This window comes from Zalophus californianus, chromosome 4, assembly GCF_009762305.2.
Source record: "Zalophus californianus isolate mZalCal1 chromosome 4, mZalCal1.pri.v2, whole genome shotgun sequence".
Taxonomy (NCBI): Eukaryota; Metazoa; Chordata; class Mammalia; order Carnivora; family Otariidae; genus Zalophus; species Zalophus californianus.
The window spans coordinates 4786978-4805955 of NC_045598.1; the positions used below are offsets into that span (position 1 = coordinate 4786978).

An 18978-nucleotide genomic window follows, 5' to 3' on the forward strand; every position below is an offset into this window, starting at 1 on the left:
AAGGGGAGAGGGGCAGAAATATGTAGAACAGTGCTACCTACTACCACCACATTTTCTGAACTTGGCTTCAGAATAGGTTGGCTGTTCTAATTGCATTTTGCAGAGATTAGTGTTGCAATGAGTTCACATGCTTTGATTTTGCTCTGTCAGCATAGAGTAATGTGGTCCAGAAGCATGTCTGGTGCTGGCGTGAGAGTGGGGCTTGAGGAGAACACGTTTGGGATTAACATCAGGGGCCTGGATAGCTGGTTGGGGGTGGTCAACGACAGAACAAGCGGGATTAGACTTGAGTCTTGGGGGAAGACGTTGACAGGCTCTTAGATCTTGTCCGTGCATAGCAGAGGAGCTTCGGGCCTTCGTTATTGTAGTTCGGGCAGCAAAACCAAATCGAGGGGCATCTTCTAAGGTTCTTTGATTTTAAGTAATCACTCATGCAGGCAGGTTGGCGGTCAGGGGAGGCCACACAGGTACTTTGTTCAGAAGTTATTGTTTCCATTAGAAAGAATAATCATTTTCATACACCAGCGAGAACAAGCCCATCTCACCACATGTTGAGGAGGAGAATAATGGAGAACCTCCAGCTTTACAAAAGTGTCTCCTTTATGCCCTGGGAGGTAATAGCAGTTGAGAGAGGTGAGGCCAAGCTTGTCACTGCCTGTCCAACAAGAGATTATTCATCATTATTATTTTTATTTTGAAAATTAACTCCCCAAAGGGGCCAGGCTGTGCTATGCCTCTCCAAGGGAAACTCCCACTTCAAAATGTAAGCTGTTTTGAGATGATCTGAGCACAAGAACGCATTCAGTTACAGAAAATGATTTCCCTAGCTTTTCCTGAAATAAAAAATAGCCCAACATGCTTAGGAAATGGGAATTATGGTGGACACTACATTATTTTCTAGATGGATCACCTTATAAACTAAAGTCCCGGCATCCAGTTAATGGTGAAAAATTGTCTATTTGAAGAGAGAATAATTGCCAAGGAGCAGAGAGGCCGGGTCTGTTGTTTTCTTCAAAAAGAGGGGTCTAGCATCAATTGTATTTGGACTTCCGTGTGAGGCAACTGGGAGAGCTCGGATGGGGAAGTAGAGGCAGTGGCCCTGCACGGACTTCCGGAATTGGCCCTGGGGGCTTGGCCAGTCAGCTGGACAGAGCTCAGGGGGTCCCATCCTAGTGCTAGAATGTGCTCATGATCCCACAGAGCCTTCAGAAATGTATTTGTTTGCTTAAAAAAATTTTTTTTAACTCTTTCTATTGTGACATTAAGCATATATACAAAAAAGCATCCCAAATGAAGCTCTGCTGATCAGTGAAAATGTGAAAACCATCTGTTTCAAGAATGGAACATGCCAGTGCCTCAGCAGCCCGCTCCCCTCATCACCCTATCCTCAAAGACAACCACTGTCCTGACTTCTAACCCTATAATTTAGTTTTGTCTGTTTTTTGAATTTTTTGAGTTTGAGAAGTTTAGACTTATATAGAAATTGCAAGAAGAATGTCATGAACCCCTGTCCACCCTTCACCTACATGGACTAATTGTAACCATTTTGCCACATCTACTTTTTCTTACCTGAGAAATTGTTAGATGCCAACCTTGGAGCTAGGTTTTTAGGTCATATCCAGACTGGTATATATATTCAGGCCAGTTTTCCAGACTACTCTATTACAGATACTCTGTTTGCCAAAACCTGACCGATACTAAGTGCCCATTTGAAGGCTCCTGGCAAAATAAAGAGGGTGGGGGCTCTTTGGAGCCTCTGTGGGTCCAGGTTCAGTTATCTGGGAAAAATGACCGATCAACCCATCCATGAGTTAATTCATTAAATTCTCCCTCTCTTCTTCCTCCCCTTTTCTCCTTTCTTCTCCCTTTGAACTAATATTTTCTCTTCTTTTTTAAAAGATTTTATTTATTTATTAGAGAGAGCAAGCATGAGCAGGGGGAGGGGCAGAGGGAGAGGGAGAAGCAGACTCCCCGCTGACCGGGGAGCCTGACTTGGGTCTCCATCCCAGGACCCCGAGATCATGACCTGGCTGAAGTCAGTTGCTTAACTGACTGAGCCACCCAAGTGGCCCTGAGGAAATATTTTCTGAACACAGTAAGGATCTGTGCCAGGTACTGGGGTACACTGATTGGCAATATGGGTCTCTGGATGGTGGGAGCGAAACCTGATTAATATACAGATGATGACAAAAAGTGGTATTTGGGAGGTACAGGTGAGGGGGGGAGAGGACTAACTCAGTCTGGGAGGGCCAGGGCAACTTCCTGCAGGCAGGGACCTCACAGAAGGAGGGTGGACTGAACTGTGTCCCCCAGATTCACATGTTGAAGTCCTAATTGCCAGTGTATTCGGAGGTGGAGCCTTTGGGAGGTGACTAGGGCTAAGTGGGGGTGCTGAGGGTAGAGCCTGCACAATGAGGACTTCTAGGAAGGGTAAGGGACTGGAGTTTACTCTCTCACCACATGAGGACACAGTGAGAAGTAGCCATCAGGAAGAGAGCTTCACCAAACTCTTAAGCCTGCTGAACCTTGAGCTTGAACTCTCCAGTCTCCAGAACTGTGAGCAAATTAAATTCTGTAGTTTAAGTCACTTAGTCGATGGTATTTTGTTATAGCGGCCTGAGCAGTCTAAGCCTGACGGAATCACACAGGAAAGAAAGGGGAAAGATGTTTCCAGTGAGGGCTACCATGAGTCCTGTGTACGCAGAGCCCTGTCAGCCCACCTAGGTGGGTTAAGCATGCAAGCGCACCAAGACCATTCACAGAATCTATGCAACCAGGGCACTGGGTCTGGAGGGGCCCTCCCTTCGAGTAGCAGCTCCAAGAGCTGGCTAAGTAGGAGATGGTGTGGGAGGACAAGGCAGGGGGTGTGATGGAGAAAGAGCTCAGGGAGGCCAGGGTGACGGAGAGGAAGAGCAGCCGGGTGGCCAGCAGCATTGGGAGGGATGGGGAGTGGGGGCCACGCTAGTGCCGTGTCTGGGCTTAGCTAGACTCGGAGGAGCACTGGGAATTGCTTCCTAGACCAGGCCACGGTATCGGGGCTTGGGAACTCCCCAGATTTCAATCTAGTTTTGTCTTGGGCAATAATGGGATGTCCTCTCATTCTCCTAACTGTTCTTAAAACCCTGGATGGTAAGATCTGGTGAGCAAAGAGATTTTTAAGAATGGAATTTACTTTTCCTGGTTATAGACTAACATATGCTTATTATAGAAAATTCCACAAGTTACAGAAAAATAGAAATGAGAAAGAAAAGACATGGTGGTATTTTAGCAGAGTGTAGTATTGGTTTTAGAAATTCTATTGAATGGGAGGTGGCAGGCTTTATTATTTTTATTGTTGATCTGATGGACAAAACAACAAAACCCTTTACTCCTTTCAGAATTACCCTGAGGCCCAGGCATAGGAAATTAGTGATTATAAGGAAAATGATATAGAAGCTCACCCATCCCTAAAGGCAAGCTTAGGAATGTAGTTGAGGGGGATGAGAGGGTGACCTCCTCCAAAGCGCTGAGCTGGATGAGGCATTCCCCTGGGCGGTCACCAGTGCTGGGCACTCGCTGTGACTGAGCTTCCATCACCTGTCACAGAGGGCTCTCTGCACCTGACATGCCTGAGCTCACCTGCACTGCCGAGGGCAGGAGTCTGTCCCCATCTGAGTTATAAGACTTTCCCTTGTCTCCCACTCACACGTTCTATGATTTCTCCTTTAACCTTGAAATCAAACAATGGAAACACTGTATAATTTTTAGTTTCTTTTTTTTTTCCTGGTTAGAGGACTTATTTATTTACAGCCGGTCCCTGACTTACAGTGGTTTGACTTCTAAGGATTTGACTTAATGATTGTACGAAAATGATACACATTCAGTAGATACTGTACTTTGAAGTTTGAATGTTTTTCTTCTTTTCTTAACTTTTTAAAATTTACTTTTTAAAATTTTAAGTAGGCTCCATGCCTAACGCAGGGCTCGAACTCATGACCCTGAGATTAAGAGTCACATGCTCTACTGACTGAGCCAGCCAGGTATCCCTTTTCCTTTTTAATTTTTATTTGTAATTTTTTTTTGAAGTTTGAATTTTGATCTCTTGCTGGGCTAGTGATACGCCTCACGATCCTCTCTCGTCATGCTTCTGGGTGGTAGCAGCGAGCCCGAGATCACAAGGGTGAGGGACCCATACACTGGCAGCAACTGCTTGTCACTTTCAGCTCAGCAGTAAGTTACACGGGATAGTCAACGCTGTTACAAAATAGGCTGCGTGTTAGGTGATTTTGCCCAACTGTAGGCTGGTGTAGGTGTTTGGAGCACCTTTAAGGGAGGCGAGGCTAAGCCCTGATGTTCAGTAGTTTAGGTGTATTAAGTGCATTTTCAACTTACAGTATTTTCAAAGTATGATGGGTTTATTAGGCTGTAACCCTGTTGTAAGTCAAGGAAGATCTGTGCTTTGGTTTATACCCTGTTTACTTCCAGGAAGGATTTGTGATGGCTGATAATAAAATTCGCTTTTCCAACAAGGCTGCCAGATAGGAGTAAAAAATTAAAAAATCTCATATTCATAACATTATTGTAATAGGCTTCACATTTAGCCACAAGTGCCTGGAAGTCAGGGGCAGGAGGGAAAGCTGCTGTTGGGCTGCCTGATTATTTGTTTGGAAGGAAAAGACCAACTCCGAGACGAGGACCACTCTGTCACTAAACCCTTCAAGGAGCTGATTGCCCGGGATCTTACTCGAGGGACATGACTCAGGGAAAGGCCCCCACTGTCCCAGTGGGTTAGAGCCCCTGTGCTTAGAGCAGGTGACAGCAGGTAACAGGCTTAGACACGTTGAGCGCTTCTGCACTTGCTCCAATCCCGAGGCCTAACAGAAGAGGACTCGAGAAGTGAGGGTCCAGACGGGGACCCCTGAGTGGCCATGGCGAGTGCTGGCCGAGCTGATGCAGCATCCCATCACTCCTGGGTCCTTCCCTTGCCTCTAGCCCCCCAAGGGTATTCCCACTTCCCACTGGAAATAGTTCAAACTGCTTAGGACTCCTTTCATGGTCCTAAAGATCGGGTCTCAGTTTACCTTCCTGCGTTGAGCTCCAACCCGCCTCCTCCCACCCCACCCTTTACCCCCTCCTTCAGACCACCAGCTGCTTCACGCGGTCCTGCTGCCCTGGGTCCTCGACCTGCCTCTTGGGTGCTGCCTCTTCGGGAAGGCCTGTCTCTTGGGGCTGCCAGCATTCTGCCTCTTACAGCACCAATCCCACCTGCCTGCAGCGCTCTGCGATCATCCGTGGACCTTCCTTACAGGGTTACAAACTCCATGATGGGAGACAGACCAGTGGCTCATTCCATTTGCTACCCGCCCCCAAGGCCTTTGCACAGAATAAGTCCTTAATGATTGTCAATTGAATTCACTTACAAAGCACCTACAGTTTGTAAGAGCTGGAGAACAGCATCCTGCACGATTAGCATACACAGTGCTGAGTGTGGGCAGCACCTGGAGCAGCAGAAGGCAGGCCTGGGCTGGGTGCCCTCCCGATTCAGGAGCAGAATGGGAGAGACTTGAAAGGGAAGACCTGCAGCCCTGCCTCCGTCTAGGGGATTTGGAATGGTTGGTGGGGGGCTGACCTTGTGGCCAGTGCTGTCTGGGGCACTCTGCGGGCACAGAGGGATGTGGAAAGGGGCCAACCTCTTAAGGAACCTGAATTCCTCTCTGGGGCCTCAGATTTATTCCAGTGAGATTCTCCTAGAACTACACACGGGTAGACGAGTGTGGGGTGCGTGATGCGGAGGAACCGTGTGTGCAGAAGGAGAGGGGGCAGAGAATGCTGAGCAGCGACCGTCAGCAGAGGTTCATACCTCCGTGGGCCTGATGGTGACAGGAGTGTCACGGGCAGAGGCAGATGCGGGGCCGCACACGCAGCATGTGCCACGTCAGAGTCGTGTGGCTTGTTGGTTTCTTGTTTTCAGCGACGTGAACAGGATGCCAGGTGGGAGAATCTGGAGAGGCCTGCCGTGGCCTTGGCTGTGTGTGGCACAGGAGACCTGCCGTCTCGGCCGGAAGCTTCCTGGAGAAGGGAGGAGCCGGCTTTGGGGGCCGGGCCTCGAGCACCCTCTGCAGAGGCCCCGGCGCGGGACCAGGGGAGCACATTCTCCCCCCGTATTGGTGCCAGATTGCTAGAACTCTTCCAAGTTGATGGCTTCATCTCCCTTGTTTAAACTTCCTAAGACATCAGGACCCCTCGCGAGCAGCTCTAAAAGAATTGGATTGCTAATAAATGCAAACTGTAAAATATTCATTTAAGATGATTATTTCATATTATTAGGTAGAATTAACTTTCTGCTCTCTTACGGTAGAATCCATAACTATCTGAGCTATTTAGTGAATGAAATATTTAACTTGATCTGTATGCTTTAAGTAACCTAAGGATAAATGTTATGGTTTAGTGCTGGAGAAAAAAACCGAGAGAAACAGGTGCTTCAGGCCTCCTGCCAACCTTGCTGGGTAAGGAGCCCTTGGGAGGCTCTGGCAGTTTCTGCCCTTCCCTGTGGGTTAGCAGGCGCTCTCATCCACTGGCCCCTGGCAAAGGAGCCCAGGGGCGTTGCCCCTTCACGTGCATCTGCCTTTTCCCCAGTGGTGGCAGCTGACCGGTGACAGGGGAGCGAGGAAGCTGGAGGGTTACTTTTATCTGCATGACCTTGCTTGAGGTCACATTCCTGACCAAGTCTCAGCCTCCACATCCACAACGGGGCCATGGCGATCCCCGGATGCAGTCCCAGCCTGCAGAATGCAGCACAGGTGGGGCGGCCCTCCGAATTCTCTGTCCAGGGCGCTCTGCTCTCCGGGCAGGGTCCAGAGCTCCAGGGCACTCTCCAGGCCGTTCAGTTTCTGCTGCCTTTTTCTGGACTGGCTTCACTCTTTCCCCTTGTTTTCCTCCTTCTTCCTGCTTTCCCCCCACCCCCTTCAGCCCCGGCTCTGCTCCCAGCCCCAGGGAGGGGGCTTGGCCAGGACTGGCTGAGGGGACTTTCCTGTGACCCTTCCTTGCCCTCGGAGCCCAGGCAGCTCTGGGATAGAGCCAGGCCAGCATCCCCAGGGCCCAGTGGGAAAGGGAGTTCTGGGGGGCTGGGGGGCTGACCATCAGGAGCAAGGAAGCTCTGGTGGCCTCTTTGGGGCAGGGACAGGTCTGAGCTTTCAAGTGTGCACGTGGGGGTGGGGGGACAGGGACAGGAGGAGGTGGGGGGAGGGTTGGGGAGAGGGTGGAGGAGGGAGCGGGAGAAAGGAAGAGAGAGAAGCATTAGGGGCAACAGACTGGTCAACTGAAATCTGCCCTTCCCTTTCCCTGGGGTCCATGAACGCCACCTTTCTGCTGCAGTACCAGCTGGCTCTAGTAAGCCTACCTGGGTGGCTTGATGAAGCAGATTTGGGGGCCTTGCCTCTGGGGTTTGGATGCACAGTCCTATTTGTAGGGCCTGGAGTTAAGCAGTGACTTCTGCCCTCTGCCCTCAGAGGAGCTCAGGGCTGGGGAGGGTATGTCTGTTTGCTTCTTAGTACACTGCAGGCTTGTACCTGGACTTCTGGGGCTCATTCAGCCTCAGTGTTGGGGCTAGGCTGAGGACAGCTGCCTTTCCTCGCTCATTTCCCTCCTGTAAGGGCAGGCAGGAAAGCTGGAGTCCAAGTCCTTTTGGGGCTGTTTGGTTCCAAGACCAGGGTCCGCCCAGTGGCCTGAGGAAAACACCTGCCTGCCCCTCTCTGTGCTTCAGACCCCTGGCTGAGGGGCTCACTGAGTGCTTTCCACCTCTGCATTTCACTTTCCGTGCCATCTGCATCGGCCAGGCTGCCCTGGTGGCCCCCTCCGAAAGGGACGAGCTTCACGCTGGGGTTGCGGTGCAGGAACTTGCAGCCCCAGGTAGCTGGGGCGTGAGCCTGTCAGCTGCACCTGTCCTCCGGGCCACACAGAGCCAGGTCCCCCGATCCGGGCTGAGCTCATGAACTTGCCTTGAGGCCAAGACACAGGCCACCCATCAGCGGGTTGGTGCAGAGCCTCTGAGCCACCTCTGACTGATGAGGCTGTGGTTTGGGTCTGCTTTTCACCCAGGGTGGCAGGTTCCAGCATTGGGTGAGATGGGAGCCTTCTGCTTTCTCTGGCATTGTCCCCAGGGCAGATGTCCTCAGGTATAACCACTAGCCGTCGGCTTGTGGGACGTGGCCCCTGGGAGGGCTCTCTGGATCTTGGGAAAGCTGAGGCCCAGAGAAGGGAGAAGATATGACTGCAGAGGCCACCGGGGAGTGTGAGAATCAGGGCCCGTGTCTGGCTCCTTATTTTGCGTCCAGAGCTCAAGCCTGTCAGCTTTTGCCTGCACGTTGCCTGAGCTCCGCTTTGCTTGGCAACCATGGGCCCTGGGCTCAGGCACCTCCTCAGCCAGGAGCCTCCTCTGGACACTCCCAGGTTGGGTCAGCCCCGAGGGGGCCAGGAGACCTTTTCTGAAAACAGCCTGCCTGCCTCCTGAGTTTGTTAGCTTAGCTGTTTAGCAAGTCGACTTTGGAGTAGGAAAGACCCAAGTTCAAATCTCGGCTCTCCTGCTTGCTGTTATGTGGGGTAAGCCCCTGTTTCACTGTCTCTAAAATGGAAAATTATACTGGGCCCAAGAGTCCAGAGACCTGGCATGGAATAGACGCTCTTGGTGTGTTAGCTGTCGCCTGTGCGCCCCGGCCCCACACCCACCGGCCTTCCCTTTTGATGCATTTCTGAGCGGTTGGATTTGTTGCTAACAGTTTCTTGCACTCGGCCTCCCAAGCACCTTCTCTTCCATTTCAGCCAGACCCTCTGGGTGGAGCAAGCGGTGGAGAGAGCTCTGGCTGGCATGTGTGGCCTGGTCAGTGGCTGGGCGTGGTTGTCACGTGGACGTCTGGGTCCAGGTGCAGGTGTTGTCTGGTTCTGATTGTTGGGGCAAAAATTCTAGCCCCAAACATCCCAACAGCTGTCCATACAGACACCACCTGGTTCGGCACTGCTATCGAGGGTGGGAGCTCCTTTCTGAGTTCGGTCGTGGCCCCATTGCTTCGGAAGGAAGCCACCACAGACTCTGTGGCTGGTCCTACTAAGAGTGTGGTTGACTCGTGATCACCTGTTCCACTTTGGATCGGTTACTTTGCCGTCAACTCTTCAGATACTTCCATTGCCTCAAGAATAAGCTTCTGGAGCTTCCCTCGTGGCCTGCAGGCCCCTGCCCAGCTCTCTAGCACCATCTCCGATCCTTCCCCATGGTTCTCTGTTCTGCAGATGCCTGGGCCTTCCCTCAGTCCTGCGCACACGCCCGGTCCCTCCCTGTCAGTCAGGTCTCCCCCTCAGGGGACCACATGGCCACTCTCTTTAAGGAAGCCCCTCCCCCACCTCCTTCCTTCATGACATCTTTTATTGCAGTTTGTAGCTCTTTTATTTGTTTGTTCCTTTCCTGTCTGGTCCGCTTCCCCCACTGGACCGTCAGCTCTCTGCGGTCCTGTCCCTGGGAGGCTGGCAGGTGGAGACACTCATTGCTATACGCTGTCTGTGACCTTGTCCTCACCAGCAGCTACATACCGCCAGGCTCCCCGGTGGCCCCCAGAACTGCAGACCCCTGATGCCCGGGGGCCAGCTCCCGCCCGCCTTCCTCGCTCACTCCCTCCTGGCCCAAGTGTCACCAGTCACTCTCCCGACTCCGCCCCGTTCTCACTTCGTCGCCCTCCCTTGGTGAAACCACGACCCTGGTTAAATCTCGCTCTCTCGTTCTCGCCTACAGCCGTGCTGTCGGAGAGGGAGCGCTGGCTCCACGGTGCTGGGACGCTGCCCCATGGCGCCTGGGGTCCCCCGTCTGCTCCTCTCCCTCTCCAAGGCTCCCTTCCCCCCCTCCCAAGCCCCCCCACTCCCCCGCAGCTCTTGCCCTCTCTTGGCTGCCAACCTTGCTAAGCAGAGATCGTAACAGAAACTTCCGCAGGCTCCTCCTGCCAAACCCGCCAGCGCCCGCACCTGTGCCCGTGAACGACCTTCTCTGCGGTTCCCGGGAGGCCCTGGCTCTGGCCTCTGCTGCTGTTCTTGATCCCGCTCCCCTGCTTTCCCAAGCGCCTATTTCTCTCCCTTTCCTGGATCTTCCCACCAGCATACAAACATGCCACAATTTCTCCCATCTTAAAAATATCCCTCTCAATGTGGAGAAATTGGAACCCTTGTGCGCTGTTGGTGGGAATGTAAAATGGCGCAGCTGCTGTGGAAAACAGTAGGGCTGTTCCTCGGAAAATTAAAAATAGAACTACCATCTGATCCTTCAGTTCCACTCCTGGGTACGTACCGAAAAGAACCGAATGCAGGGGCTTGACGAGCTCCTCATGCATGGTCATGCGTGGTCATGGCAGCATTGTTCACAGTCACCACAATCACCTGGGAAACAACCCATGAGTCTGGGGACGGATGAATGGATCAGCCAAGTGTGGCCCATCCACATGATGGAATCATTCGGCCTTCGGAAGGAAGGAATTCCCAGCACGTGCCACAGTGTGGGTGAACCTCGAGGACATTATGCTAAGGGAGGTAAGCCCATCACAAAAAGACGAAAACCGTATGATTCCACATATGTGAGGTTCCGAGAGGAGCCAAAATCATAAGGCAGAAAGTAGAATGTAGGGTGTAGGGTACGGGGCAGGGGGGCTGAAGACGGGACAATGGGGCGTTAGCGTTTTGTGGGGACGGAGTTTCAGTTGGGGAAGATGAGAAACTTCAGGAGACGGATGGTGGTGATGGCTGCAGAGCGGTGTGAACGTACTTAATGCCACTCAGATGGTTAAGATGGTGAACTGTATGTTATGTGTATTTTGCGACAATAAAAAATTTGGAGGGGTGCCTGGGTGGCTTAGTCATTAGGCATCTACCTTCGGCTCAGGTCATGATCCCAGGGTCCTGGGATCGAGCCCCTCATTGGGTTCCAGGGGTCTGCTTCTTCCTCTCCCACTCCCCCTGCTTGTGTGCCCTCTGTTGCTGTCTCTCTCTCTGTCAAATAAATAAAATCTGAAAAAAAAAAAAAAAAAAACTTGGAAAGCAGTATACAGAAATTTGGGCAGTTTGGAAAGGTGTGAAGGAGAAAGTGAGAACCACCCCTCTGTTGACCTCACTGCCCTCCAGCTGCCTGCCAGGAGCGTTGCTGGTACCGCCGTGCCCGTGGATGCCCCGCCAGCCCACCCCATCTGGACTGTCACCCCTGCACACCCCCTGCCATCAGCCCTGCCCTCCTGCCGCACTCTCGGTGCTGGCCCCCCGCCCCCCCCCCCCCCCCCCCCCCCGCGGCCTTGCCTGGCTTCCCTCTCACCTGGGCTCCTTCTCTGGCAGTTTCCTTTGCCGACTCTGCTCATCCCCCCACTACCCCCACCCCCTGCTCTGAATTTTGTCGCGCTCCAGCTCTGTCCTTGGATTCCCTGTTTGCCACTCACAGCCAGCTGCATGCTTCTAAATATAACCCCCACCTAGGAGTCGGTGGCCTGGGCTTCCCTCCTGAACCCCAAACTCGCCCGTCCAGCCGCTCTTCTGATGCCTCCACAGGTCAACAGCCCAAACCGAGATAGCTTCTGTTGCTTCTCCTCAAACTTGACCTTCTGACTCTCTTTCCCACCACCTCCATCTTCCTGGTGTCTTAGCCTAAAAGCCTCGGGATGCTCTTTGAGCCACCCCACTTCTGTCTCCACAATACCCCGTCCATCTACCTTTGAACCATCTGGCATCTCACCACCTCTGCCCGGTGCCTCCCTAGCTCCCGCGTGTTGTCGCAGCCCCCACACCTGCTCCCTCGCTTCTGCCCTGGCCTTCACGCTTTCCTCGTGCCGGCCGCCAGGACAGTTCGGCCAAGATGAAGGCCACTCTGTGCTCAGAATGTCCAGCGGCTCCTGCAGCCCCAAGAGTAAGAGGAAACGGCCTTCCACGGGCCCTGCGGCTGCCTCTCTGGGCCTGCGTTCCCGCTGCCCCGTCGCGGGGCTGCCCGGCTCGCTCTTCCCACCCCCAGCCTGGCTGTTGGCACTTGCTGCCCTTTCTTCTCTGGCTTCTAGAAATGCTCTTCCCCAGTCCCCGCCATACTTTTCTCCACAGCACCGTCCCTGAGAGAGCACAGGTGATGCATGTTCACTTGCTGCCCCTGCTTATTTCCTCCTCCGCGTCAGAATGGAAGTCCCACAAGCACAGGGACCCTCGTCTCTTTTCCCATCAGCGTGTCCCCAGCACCTAGAACCCTGGCTTACACGGACCAAGTGCTTGATAAACATTTGAATGAATTTGCCGAGCTGATGAACGGAAGCCCTTCCTCTCCCCCATCTGGCCCAGGGAGCATCTGAGCAAAGGCATGGAGATGAGGTAACACACAGGGTGTTTCAGGACCCAGCAGACATTTTGGTGGCTCCTGGAGAGGCCAGTCTTCAGGTGAGACTGCAAATGCGGCCTTGAATCAGGTTGTCTTTTTTTTTTTAATTAAGAAAATATGGTAAAATATACATAACATTAAATCCACTATTTTAACCATTTTTTAAAAAGATTGTATTTATTTATTTGAGAGAGAGAGAACAAGCAGTGGGGAGGGACACAGGGAGAGAGAGAGAGAGAGAGAGAGAGAGAAGGAGACTCCCTGCTGAGCAGGGAGCCTAATGTGGGACTCGATCCCAGGACCCGGAGATCATGACCTGAGCTGAAGGCAGACGCTTAACCGAATGAGCCACCCAGGTGCCCCTATTTTAACCATTTTTAAAGGTATAGTTCAGTGGTGCTAAGTTCATTCACCACCATCCTTCCATAGAACTTCCTTACCCCAAATGGAAACTGTCCCCATTAAACATTACTCGCCACGCCTCCTGCCTCCCCAACCCTCATAACCACAATTCAGCTTTCTGTGGCTATGAATTTGTCTCTTCTAGGTACCTTGCATAAGTGGGATCATGTAATATTTGTCTTTTTTTGTCTGGCCCATTTCACTGAGCGTGATGTCTTTAAGGTTCACCCATATTGTAGCATGTTTCAGAGTTTCCTTCCTTTTTAAGGCTGAATAATATTTCTTTGTGCCTATAGACCACCTTTGGTTTATCTGTTCATCTGTCCATGGACCATTTGCGGTTTTCCACCTTTTGGCTCTTGTGAATAATGCTGCTCTGAACGTTGTTCTACGAATATCGATTTGAGTCCCTGCTCTCAGTTCTTTTGGGTTTATACCCAGAAGTGGGATGGCTGGGTCATACAGTAATTCTGTTTAATTTTTCAGGGAAGAGTTGTCCTGTTTTCCAGAGAGGCTGGGCCATTTTACATTCCTCCCGGCGATGCCCGGGGCTTCCCAGTTAGTCCACAGCCTCACCAACTCTTGTTCTTTTCTGTTTTTTTGTTTGTTTGTTTTGACCATAGCCACCCTAATGCCTGTGAAGTGGGATCTCATTGTGGTTTTGATTTGCATTTCCCTAATGGCTAGTGATGTTGAGCATCTTTTCATGTGCTTCTTGGCCATCTGTACGTCTACATTGTGGAAATGACTATTCAAGTCCTTTGCCCATTTGTGAGTGGAGTTACTTGTTTCATTGTTGTTGGGTTGGATGAGGTTCTGAGTGAGCCTGGTTTGCCTGTGAGGCCTAAGGAGTCACGTTTTCTCCTGGGGAGCATGGGGAGATGGGAAAGGCTTCTGAGCATGCAGGGGAGTGGTAGGCTCCGATCTGTCTTCTAGAATGCTTACCTGGGTGGTAGCATGCAGACGGACTGGGCCAGGGAGAGACTTGAGGCCGAGATGGTGTTAGGTGTTGGGCAGGAGGGCCTGACTGAGGGCGTGGCCATGATGAAGGGAGCACCCCACCTAGAGCCCCGTGCCAGATAGTGTCGTCAGCCTGGATGTGGCATGGAGGAGAGGCTCAAGGGGAAGGCTTCCCTGTGAGAAAATGATCCTGGAGGCATCTGCCCTTGAGTAAGCCACCAGGACCAAATAGTTCCAGTGCTTCCGCTCACTCATGCACAATGACCCCACAAGGTGGGCCTGGCTAGCCTCAACTCCGTGTGCGGGTGAGCATCTGGCTGCAGGTAACACAGGTGCTCGGGATGGAATCAGGAGTTGAACGTGGATCTACCCGACTTGCCTGCCTCTTCAGCGTGGCCGGGGCCCCCCTTTGTTGGTTCTTTGTATGTTCTTGGCGGTAAGGGCGAGGATGCCTTTGCCGTTCTCAGCTTCCGGGAGCTGGCAGAACTTTCCTTCACGTCTTGCCTCTACCCTTCCAGGCCCAAACCACCTGACAACGCTGTCCTCCTCCTCGAGACTCCTCTTATTTAAAGCCCAGCCACAAACAGCGGGCTGAAAGCGACCTCCAAAGTCAAGCACAAGGAGGCCTGGCAGTGCAGCTGCTGCCAGAGTCGAGGCCGTGACCTTGGAACATAGAAACCCGGCACATTTGCTCATCCTAAAAATATAGCTCTTAAAATAGACCCGTCCGCGTGGGAGCAGGGAGCCTGCCCATCGTGCCGGCTCTGTGGGGCCGCCCTGCCGAGGGAACGGGGCCTGCTGGGCAGCTGTGTCCTACGAAGGCACCCGTGGCTGGCCCCCTCGGCCCTGTCTGCCCGGGGAAGGTGAGGCCCAGGTCTGGCTCCCAGGTGCACAGGTTCTGAGGTGCTCCCTCCAGCCCGGGTGCTTGAAACCCCACCTGGAAGCAGTCGGCTCAGATGGAAATCTGAATTGGGGCGAGTCCTTGGAAAAGCTGCAAACAACAGTTTGTGTTTTGGGTGTGAGGCTATAAATAGCCCAGGAGGCCTGAGGGGGCTGGAGATCGAGTCAACTGTGAACAAGCTGGAGACAGGCTCCTTTTCCCTGGGAATCCCAACGCCCTCTAGAAATGTTAGCTCAGCTTTGCTCCCTGCGCCAACCAGCTCGCCCCATTACGCGCTGCAGGGACAAGAGCGAGTGACTGTGGGGACTGGCCCTTCTGTAACTAAAGCCCAGCCCAACTGCAGGTAGAGACCTCCCAGCTGCCATGGGAATGCAGCAAGACCGCGTGTGAGCTCTGTCCCTCGTCTCCAGCCTCGAATTACTTCTCGTCACTCAACATTTGGCTCTGTTTCCAAAAGGAACCGTCTTCTGTTTGGTGCCATTTCCAGGACCTTTGGGATACGGACTGGGCCAGGTTGGGTGTGCTGGGGATGACACATTCTGCATGCGACCATGAGCTGGGGAAGCCCGGGCCTTCGCGGCTGGGTCTGGGTGTCTTAGTTCGGCACTTGTGGACAGTCTGAGGGCCCCGGCGTGCCCAGGGCTGAGTGTCAGGGAGTTCAGGAACGCCTGAGACTCGTTTGCATAATTACGTCTCTGTGTGTCTTCTTCTGGACGAAGAGGATGGAGCTTTTTCTCAGATTCTGGAAGGTTCCCTGACCCAACAACCACACGCTACATGATCTGTAAATTTTCTTCCAGCTCTGATCGCCTCTGACCCTATTATTCCAAGTCGAGACATTTTGAAAGTTATAGGATAGAATTCTCTCTCAGCACAGACACTAGGAATTTGGAAGTTTCCATTCCTAGTGCCGCCTTGGGTTTTGCTAGATGGACCGGCATCTTGGAATGTTCAAGATTTCCAGTCTTCAGAGAGGCTCTCAGCTCCTGTACCCATGAGCTGCGTTCTCCTCACGGCACAATAACTGTTTCCTTGGACCGAGTGGAGGCAGTTAAACACGATGCACTAATAACTGGATGTCCCAGTGCATCTCAGCCGTCCGTCCTGCTGCCTTCCTCGCCACCTGACAGAGCCACCACACTCCAGCGCGTCTGCTGTGCATTCCCACCTGAGCACCTTCGCTTGGCTCGTTCTCTGCCTGAAATGTTCCACTGCTCCCCGGGTCCCAATCCTGGCAGCCGTCAGGGTCTGATGGGGCTGCAGCCTTTCCGCGGAATGCGTGTAATGTTACTTTTTTCAATTTTAAACATCGTATTTTTAAAATGATCATACTGTAAAATTGTTTTTTTTTGGGGGGGGGTGCATTTCTATGAACTTAAGCACATGTAACCAGCACCACACTCAGGGTACAGAACAGCTCCATCACCCAGAACACTCTCTGGTACTGCCTGCCAGGCCCCCTCCTGCCCTTGCCTGACCCCCAGTCACTGAGCTGCTCCCGGACACTGTGGTCCGGTCTTCTTGAGAATGTCATCTTGAGGTTGGTGTCTCCACTCCGCCTAGTGCCTCTGACACTCCTCCAAGCTGTGCGTATCAGCAGCTGGTTCCTTCTGGTTGCTGGGACGAATCCATTCCCACGGTGTTTTATGTGCGCCCTGTCTTGGTGAACTTTACCTTCTCTTGCACGTGTCCTGTGTCACTGGAGCAGGACAGCAGGGTCAGCGACATGAGAGTGACATTAATCTTATAGAACTTTGGCATTTCTTCTGTCCTAAACAAATCCCTACTAAATATAACCTTTGTTTCCTGAATTAAAAGCAATCAATCCCCCTCTGCGTTCTGTGAGTAGGGAGAAAAGAAATCAGGGTAACTTACACCAGCGATTCCCTTCTACCTGTTCACCCACTTCCTATCTCTTCTTGGCACACATCCCCCTTCTGTGTCAGCGGGTTGAGTGCATCCTTCCCCTTCTTCTGCCCCACTGCCAACAGCCTTCAGCGGCGCCCAGGTAGGGGGAACATGCTGCGCTCCCAGAAGGTCCTGAACAGGCTCGAGGCTCGCTCTCTGACCCTCTCCGGCAGCGGAGTGAAGTGGGCTCGGCCTGGAAGTGGACAGGCTGCCTTGTGGTCTGACTTGCCACTCCCAGCTCTGTGACCTTACTGACTTTAGTTTCTTTATTATGAACACATCTGTTAGATGATGAAGCTGACCCAGATGTTTCAAGCTCTGAAACAGTGTGGTTTTGTGATTGGGTGACCTCAGCGCGCACGGTCGTGCGGACCTCCCAACCAAGCCAGGGGGTTTTCTAAGGCAGTGGCTTTCGTTTATTGTAAAATATGAATTCCTTGCTTCTTAGGTCATATGCTCACCTGGCAAGTATTTAGTAGGTGCCCGCTGTGTGTCACTCTGAACTTGAGAGTTGTAATGTTTGCAAGATTTGCAAATACTGCCTGCTAGCTTTGTGTTTTTTCTTTAAATGAAGAGAGGATAGGAGAAGAGTAGCCCTGTGTTATTGTGGCCCCGTCTAATTTCTATGGGTCATTTTTTTTTCTTCTGCCTCCTTTTCTGGGATCACCAGATTCAGGTTGGAGTCTTACAGACAAGCCTCCTGAGGATTGAATGTCCAAGCGCCCAGAAACGTGGGCTACTGTGCTTGGCTCCTGGGCCCACCCCTGCCTGCCCTCTGTGCACTGTTAATTTTGCCCCCAGCAGAAAAGCAGAGGGAGGAGTTGCTTTTCTCCAAAAGGGATCTGGTGCAGAACTGGATGTAACTAGGTCCTGCCTAGTCTGAGCTTGCTTCCCCTGGCCTTGATCTCTGCAGCAATCTTGGGACGATCCTCTGTTGAGGATTCCTCTGCCAGCACCTTTCCTTTGCTCTGCCCTCCGTGGTTCCCAAAGCCTCGCACTCACCGCTGTCTGGTCCTCCTGGGCTCTGAGGGGTCAAGGGCCTTGTCAGCCCACACAGGTGGTGGGTGGAGCTGGGGGTTCGGACCCAGCCCTCCGCTCTGATGTCAGAAAGCAACTCCGTTGAGCAAACTTTTTATCGTCTCAAGTGGGGTTCACATGAAAGAAGTCATAGAGGCAATGGGTAAGACTCAGCTGAAGGCAACGAGAGAGGCGTGGGCCTGCCCATGGTTAAGGGTGCTTGTGGCCTGGGGGGCACAGGCATTTTCTGCCCCCGGTGGGCTTGCCCTGAGGGGGGAACAGCATTTTACTATTATCTTTATCCTGGAAAGAACAGGTAGGGACAAGATTCATGGAAGACTCTCTTCTCCCCATCTGGAAAACTCCGTGGCCATTTTACAAACTTTCTCTCTCCTTCTAACCCTCCCTTCCCTACCCAAATTTATACTGCCAATTATACGAGACTAGCAAAAGGAAACTCTCTGCAGACAATGCTGGTTTGTAGATATCTTTCCGATAGCTAACAATACGTTCTCAGTAACACACAGTAGACTCTACCGTCCTTCCAGCCGCGGAGCCCTGGTCATCACAGAGCATGTACACGGGAGGGAAGATTTGTTTCCTGTAATTGGGGTCAAAACCATTTTTGGAGCCATTTCTTGCTTTTAATGCCCATCTTTCCCTGCCCAGCTATTAAAGCTTCTAGCCTTTTCTGGCATCATTTTACCCTGAGAGAAGCCAGCTCTCTGTCTTGACCTGGTGCCCTGGCTCTGCTCCCTGTGCTCAGCATCAGAGAAGCAGCCTGGGACCCAGGAGAGAGGGCACTGGGGGTAGGTAAAGGCTGTCCCTCCGGGCATCAGAGTGTCTGCTCCAACACTGGCTTCGTGGTCTGCCAGCCTGGCAGAGGGCTCTGGCGCCCTGGTAGTGAGGCGGGGCTGGTCCAGGAGTGGGGTGGAAGCACAGGTCTTGTTACACTCCAAACCGCTGACATTTCCTGTGTCCTCAGTGTAGTCCTGCTCTGGAACCCGTGGACCTGGTTGGGTTCTCAGGAGTTGGCTTGCCTCAAGACAGAGATGGGTTGGGCAAACCTCCGGAAGGCAGGGTCTTCCTGGTCCAAGCCTTTGCTGTCAACTCGGACAGTTTCTGTAAAGCCAGTTGGCGATCTTTGGGAACGGCTCCCTCTGAACAACAGCCTAACTTGTTGGCTAGCAAGACCTTCCAAAGGAGTGAGTTTGGGCTGGGGATGGAATTAGGCTTTTGTGTGTGTGAATTCAACAAGGTACCCTGTGTGTGAGGAGACATGTGGGTCAGGGTGGCTCCTGGCAGTGTGTGTGTGTGTGGGGCGGGGGGGGGGGAACGAAGCCCCAAACTGGGGAGTGAAGTTGTAGAGGGGAGCTCCTCTTGGCAGAACTCTGGATCCCTATCAGATACCCCCTCAGCTTCCCAGAAGGGACAGCGT

At 52.5% G+C, this 18978-nt stretch overlaps 1 protein-coding gene across 11 annotated transcripts in view; it reads left to right on the forward strand.

The window, feature by feature from the left end:
• The window catches only part of CAMTA1 (calmodulin binding transcription activator 1), an 869134-nt gene that overhangs the window by 190571 nt on the left and 659585 nt on the right, over positions 1-18978 (forward strand). The gene's annotated exons all lie outside the window — the stretch shown is intronic.